Here is a 7,051-nt window from a genome sequence, read left to right on the forward strand (position 1 = left end):
AAAGGCCCCCAGAGAGGGTCCTGACCCCCTCCCTCCGAAGAAGCGGCCAATCCTCTGTCACCGGGACGAAGGAGCCTGGCAGGTGGTGTCGAGGCCGTGGTACGAGCGTCCGCCGCCTGGGTTTCCGCTGCCCTTGTACGCCCGCGTCGTAGGCCCCAGGGTGGAGGGCGCCGAGCAGCACCGACAGCGTCGCCGCCGACACCGTCGAGTCACAGTGGTGCACATCGTCCCCCCTGGAGTCCACGCGGAGCGCTCCTCTCGCGAGCTTGTGCTCCACGCCGCCATGCCTCCGACTTCGTGGATCCGCCTTCCTCCCTCCTTCGCCTTCGAGATGCCGCCGAGCGGGGCCCTGGAGCTCTGGCTGTAGCATGCCGACTGTGGCACCCCTACAACCGGAGCGGCGGTCGCGGTCGTCGCTCCGGGCAAGGTCTTCATGACCCGTGGCTGGGGTGAGATTGCCCGGGTCTGTCGCACGGACGGCGCCTTGGTGATCCATCTTGAATACGACGGCGCCTCCTTGATGTTCTTCAAGGTCTTTGATGTAGAAAGACGCCGGCTCGAATGCTTCAATAAGGGAAGCGGCAGTGGTGACGAGCTGGCGAGGACCAGCCCCGCCCGTTGGTCCTCCTGCAGCTCCTCAGGCAGCAGCGGAGGGACTGAGGGCTTCCGCGGCTCCCCTGAACTCCTCGCGACCCTGGAGACGAGCGACGACAACTACGAGCCTCCGAGCTCGCGCCGCGCTCGGAGTGGGGCAGCTGCATCGAGCCTCCGACGCCACTGATCTGGATGGGATTGGCGCCGTCACTGGGCAGCCCACTGTTGATGATGGCATCGCTAGGGGAGGTGCTAGCAAGTAGCGTTCCTTAGGGTCAGCACCTTTTGTTCCCTGCGAGGAATTAAAGCAACACCCCGCGGGGGTATGTAAGGCGTCTGCCGTGCCTTTTGTAAATACTATATCCTTAATATGAATTGGTGTGAGGTGTCCGTTCTGTCCCGGCTAAGCTCCCCCTTTCTATCCTCGCGAGGACTTGGCGCTCTACGCTGACAGGCCCCAGTCCCCAGGCAGGCTTCAGCCATCGCTGGTATGCCAGGTCGCGATGCCGTGGTCAAGGCCAGGAGGTGAGCGGACCGAGGTCCGGTAAGAGCCCCCGAGCCGCGATGCTCGGGAGGTCCCCTTTAGTGCTCAAGCAATCCTTGCCGGGCGAGAAAGGAAGGTAGCGTCGCCGTGACAGAGTTGCACTGGGCGGGGATTTAGCACCGCGTTCGTCTAGCTCTTGCGAGGGCGCGACTTATCTTGTGCGTCTGATGTCGTTCCTCGAAGTGGCGCCCGGCCTGAGAGGCGGTGGCCGAGGTACTGCTGGGTGAGGCCCTTCGCGAGCTTCTTCCCACTCCCCCGCACTTTCCTTAACGCTCTATGTCCTCAGGTCCCGGCCCTCAAGTGAGCTCAGCCGCCGCTGGTATGACAGGTCGCGATGCTGTGGGTCAAGGCCAAGGGTGAAGGCTGGAGAGCCAGTGAGAGCCCATGAGTCGCGATGCTCAGGCGCCCCCCTTTTAACGTGCAAGCGGTCCGTGCCGAAGAGTGGGAGAGAGAGCTCTCGATGCCCCCAATGTTGCTCCCGTAGTAGGTCCCGCACACCAATCATGAGGAGAAACAAGGCCTGTCGTTACGGTCGTCGACCAACCTATGGTCACCCCGAGGGAGCGGTCAGGGCACTGAGGGCCTGGTGAGGTGGCACCATGCGGGGCTGCCGCGGCCAGAGCTCGACCACTCTGGTTTATCAACGCTGCAGGGACGGACCCGTGCGCATGCGTCGTGCCAAAGCAAGCGGCTCTTCAGATAGGCGTCGATCGAGCATGTGATTAGGTCAGGTATGTTAAGCACATAGAAAATCCAATTTCTAGCAAGTGCAGGTAAAAGCAACCGCCGCTCGGTCGGGCCCGAGCGGCGTGAGGATGATGCAGCCTAAGGGGCACCCCCAATAAGGTAAATAAAGAGCACAAGCAAAATGGATACATGCCGCGGGGACGGACCCGCGCAGCCTGGGAATGGTGCAGCCCTGTGGGCGCTCCCAGCTGAAAGTAGAACTCTAAAAGATGTCACCTGGTGCTGTTGAAGATGAAGTGATGTTGAGGAAGTGAGCGATGCGCGGTGAAGATGCCGGCCCTCATGAGCCCCCAGGCCCAGGGGCCTCGGGAGGCTCCGGTAGCACGTGCAGGTCTTCGGGGACCATCGCCACCTCCGCCAAGGCCGCGCGATGCCTGACCTCCTGAGCCTCCAGAATGCTCCTCAACAGGCGCTGATGTGCGGCGACCGCGCTCGGCAGGCCGAAGGGCATGCGAACGTAGCTGTGAGGTGGTCCCTCGCAGCGCCCTATGGCCGAAGGCCATAGGCGCTCCTGGGACGTAGCTCGGTTGAGCCCTGGTACGTCGACGCAGACGCGCAGTCCTCCATCCTCGCCTAGATGTGGGGCCACGGCAGGTAAGCGGCGGCTGCCGCACATGACTCTGGACTCTTGTAGCTCATGGGTGTTCCTTGCGATGAACTCCTGAGGGTTTGGTCTCCTTTAACTTGTACCTTCCTAAGGGAAGCGTGCTTGAAAGCACCCCTCCAAGTGGTGCCTGAGCGCCTCCCCCGCGACCTTGGCAAGGTTGGTGGCTCTCCAAGAGAGAGCCCCCGAGCCGTGCCTAAGGAGGGCGCCGGGCGCGCCTTCCTATGCGTGAGAGGGCGGCGCTCCCGGATCGGGCGCGAATCCTGATGCAATACCTCCAGCGGTGCCTGCCTCCTTGTGGCTCGGGCCAGGTGAGGTCTTCTTCTTCTTGAGGGTCGCCTCGGGAGGCCTCCTGCTCCCGTGATCTGGGTCTTCGATTGCTGCGGCTTGGAACGCACGCTCAAGTGAGCACACTGCATTCCTTTCTTCACAGGGTACGGTGATGACTCCACCGCTTCCTGACATCTTGAGGACATTGTAACCATGGTGAGTCACTGCCATAAACTTGGCTAGGGCTGGGTACCCCAGGATGGCATTGTACGGCAGGCGGATGTGAGCGACGTCAAAGTCGATGAGCTCGGTGCGGTAGTTGTTGTGTTGCCCGAAGGTGACCGGAAGGCGAACTTGCCTAATTGGAATAGTGGAACCATCGGTGACTCCTGAGAAAGACTTGGTCGGTTGAAGCTGGTCGTACGGCACTTGGAGTTTGTCGAACGTCTCGACGGACAGGATGTTGAGTCCTGCCCCGCCATCGATGAGGGTCCTGGTGACCTACACGTTGCTGATGAATGGGGAGCAAAGCATCGGGAGGACTCCGGCCGTTGCCGCACACTTGAGCTGGTCTGTGTAACTGAATGTGATCGCGCACGAAGACCACCTGAGAGGGCGCGTGGCCTCAAGCTTGGGAAGGACTGCATTCACCTCGCGAGCAAACTGCTTGAAGATGCAATGTGAGGCTGGGGCCTGGGCACCACCCAAGATGCAAGCAATTGCACGCGGCTCTTGGAAGCCCCCAGCCCCATTGTCTTGGTGTTGGTCTTCGTTCCTCCTTGGTGGAGGTGGCAGAGGAGGGAGGCCTGCGTTGCCGTGCGAGTGGCCCTCACGAGGCTGGTCCCTCCAGCCTCCCTCGCGAGGCTGGTCCTGCCAGCGGTCCTCGCGAGGGTGGTCACGCCATTCCTGGCAAAGGCCACGGTCTTCCCATCGTCCGTCGCCTCTTCCTCCTCCTCGGACATAGCCCCTGCCGTTGCGCTCTAGGCGTCGTCCGATTCGCCCATCTCGCACGGCTCTGAGCTCTTGACATTCGTTGGTGTTGTGGGTGTGGAGGTCGTGGTACACGTAGTACCGTCCGCCCTTGGATGACTCGGGCTGGTCCCTGCCTCGCTTGGTGTCCGGTTCCGCTGCTAGCACGACAGCCCCCTTGCACTTCACGTCTTTGGCCTTGAGCTTCTTTTCTCCCGGGTCGGCTGCCGGGAGCTCGAGGAGGGAGAGACGCCCTTCCTCAGCCCTGGCACACTTGGTCGCCAAGTTGAATAGCTCCAGGGATGTGCACAGGTCTTCATGGATTGCTAGCTCTTCCTTCATCTTGACGTCGCGCACACCGTCGGAGAAGGCTGAGATGATAGCTTCTTCAGTCACCTTGGGGATCTTGAGGCGAGCGTAGTTGAAGCGCTGGATGTACTTCTGCAGGGTTTCTCCCGGCTGTTGCTTGATGCGGCGCAAGTCGCTCACGGTCGGGGGCCGGTCGCGAGTGCCCTGGAAGTTGGCGATGAAGCGGGTGCGCATCTCGCTCCAGGAGGAGATCGTGCCGGGAGCTAGGTTCAGGAGCAAGGTGCGGGCGCCGTCCTTGAGCGCCATGGGGAACCAATTCGCAATGACCTTTTTGTCTCCGTTGGCGGCTACGATGCCCAGCTCGTAGAGCTGCAGGAACTCCGCGGGGTCCGCCGTGCCATCATAGCGGGGAGGGAGGTCAGGCTTGAACTTGCCTGACCATGTGACGCCGCGCAGCTCGGGGGTGAAGGCGAGGCAGCCCGCCGTGGCCACCGGCGCCCTTTGCTAGTGCTGGACTTGTTCTTGCGGGTCACCACGCGCCGCCACTGGGAGCAGCGCGGGGTCTCGTCGTGGAGGCGCTGGGGCGCGATCTTGGCGTGCCGGCGCTGGGAGTGCGCGAGCACCTTCCCGGGGACACTGGATCTCTTGGCAGCTCCCTTCTTGCTGCGCAGGCACCGGACGTGGAGGGTCCCGCCCTGGGGCTGCGCGCCTTGGAGCCAAGGCACCTTATTGGGGAGGAGGCGGCGGAGGCGCCTCCTGGTCCTCGCCCCCTGCACGGTACGGAGGGCGAAGCAGTGAGAGGGACCGCGAGGGGGAGCCTCCTGTGGCACTAACAAGCTCGGTGATGCGGGCGAGCCAGTCCTCGTAGAGGTCGTCGATGAGGCGATAGTGCAGGAGCTCCCACGCCAAGAGCAGTGAGGCGTGCGCGTCCATGGGTGCGCGACGGGCGTGGGACGACGAGCCAGCTAGAGTCGGCGACGGGGTGGCGGTGCGGCCATCCCGCCACACCGAAGGATGTTGGGACGAGGCCTGCTACTCTTTCCCCGCCGGGCCGGTGGCGGCGTTGGCGGCGGGCGATGGGGAACGACGAGGGGGCCCGCCGTCGGGCGCCGTTTGGGAGACGCGAGTGGCGCGAGCAGCCCGGCGCTCGGCGCGAGCCCGACGAGCGTCAGCCATGGACTCGACGGAAGATCACACGTGAACAGCGGAAGAAAGATTCTGGCGCACCCCTACCTGGCACGCCAAATGTTGGATTTCGGGTTTCGGCAGACCCTTAAGGTTTGAACACTGGGGTGCGTGCAGAGATCTCTCCCCTACCGATCTACGTCCGATCCTCTCGTGCGAACTAAGATGAAAATGATGAACAACACAAGAGACACGAGGTTTATACTGGTTCGGGCCACCGTTGTGGTGTAATACCCTACTCCAGTGTGTGGTGTAGTGGATTGCCTCTGGGGCTGATGATGAATAGTACAAGGGAAGAACAGCCTCACGAGAGGTGTTCTTGAGCTGGTGCGATGAAGTGCTAGGGTGAGTTCCGTCGCCTCTCTCTCTCTGCTAGGGTCCTACCAGATCTCTCTCCCTTCCTCTATCTGTCCCTCTACTCTGTGGTGGCTAGCTCTATTTATAGAGGCCCTAGGCCTCTCCCTGAATAATTGAGCGGGAAGGGCGCCAACAATTGGCCATTTTGAAGGGGAACATCTAGTACAAGTTATCCTGACCAAAGGTGGTCTTCGGCTGCCAAAAGCACTGGTGATGATGCTGTCTTGGGCTCCACGATGACCTCCGTCCGGCCGCTCTGCTGGTCTTGGTCTTTTTGCACCGGAATGGCAACCTTTTCCTGATACCTTGGCCTGTGCTTCACCCCTTTACACCAAAGGGGAAACAAGGACCCTGCGCAGGCCGGCGCTCGCCTGGCGCCCGCCTGGCCTTGATCGTCATGGCTTGCGTCATGGGATCCTCGCGAGGTACCCTTGCATTGATCTCTCTGCCTCCTCGCGAGCCTGCCTGATGATGCCACTCTTGAGGAAGCTTCCTGTCGTCCGCCCCACGAGGCTTGGCCCCTCACGAGGGTCTTGAGCTTGGGCTGATGAAGATGGGCCGTGCTGGGCCCCTGCCTAAGCCATGCCACAGGCCGCACGCAGGCAAGTCTGGGGACCCCCGTTCCTAGAGAGCCGAGACCTAGATCCTAGGCTCTTCACGAAGACATATGATGGTGAACTGTTTGTGTGCCAAATATATGTGGATAGCATTATCTTCGGCTGCACTAATTAGAAATACAGTGATGAGTTTGGATACATGATGCAAGAGTAATATTAGATGTCCATGATGGGTGAGTTGAAGTTCTTCCTTGGTCTTCAAATACGACAGCAACGCAACGGCATCTTCATATCTCAAGAGAAATACCTCAAAGATTGCCTGAAGAAGTTTGGAATGCAAGATTGCAAAGGTTACATGACGCCAATGCCACGTAAACACCATCTGGGTCCCGACGACAATGGTAAAGAGTTCGATCAAAAGGTATACCGCTCCATGATTGGTTCTTTGCTTTATTTATGTGCATCTAGGCCAGATATCATGCTTAGTGTTTGCATGTGTGGCCGATTCCAAGCGGCACCAAATGAATTGCATCACTTAGCTGTGAAGCGAATTCTTTGATATTTGGCTCACACCCCAACACTAGGATTATGGTATCCAAAGGGCTCAGAGTTTGATCTAGTTGGATTCTCGGATGCTGATTATGCTGGTGACAAGGTGGATCGCAAGTCTACATCAGGCACATGTCACTTTCTGGGACGATCACTTGTATGTTGGTCTTCAAAGAAGCAGAACTGTGTATCTCTCTCCATTGCTGAATCTGAATACATTGCTGCTGGATCTTGCTGCGCTCAGCTTCTATGGGTGAAGAAAACACTCAAAGACTATGGCATTCATCTGAAGCAAGTGCCACTCTACTGTGACAAAGAAAGCGCCATCAAGATTGCCAACAACCCAGTTCAGCACTCGAAGACAAA

This window comes from Triticum aestivum, chromosome 4A (assembly GCF_018294505.1).
Source record: "Triticum aestivum cultivar Chinese Spring chromosome 4A, IWGSC CS RefSeq v2.1, whole genome shotgun sequence".
In the NCBI taxonomy this organism is placed as follows: Eukaryota; Viridiplantae; Streptophyta; class Magnoliopsida; order Poales; family Poaceae; genus Triticum; species Triticum aestivum.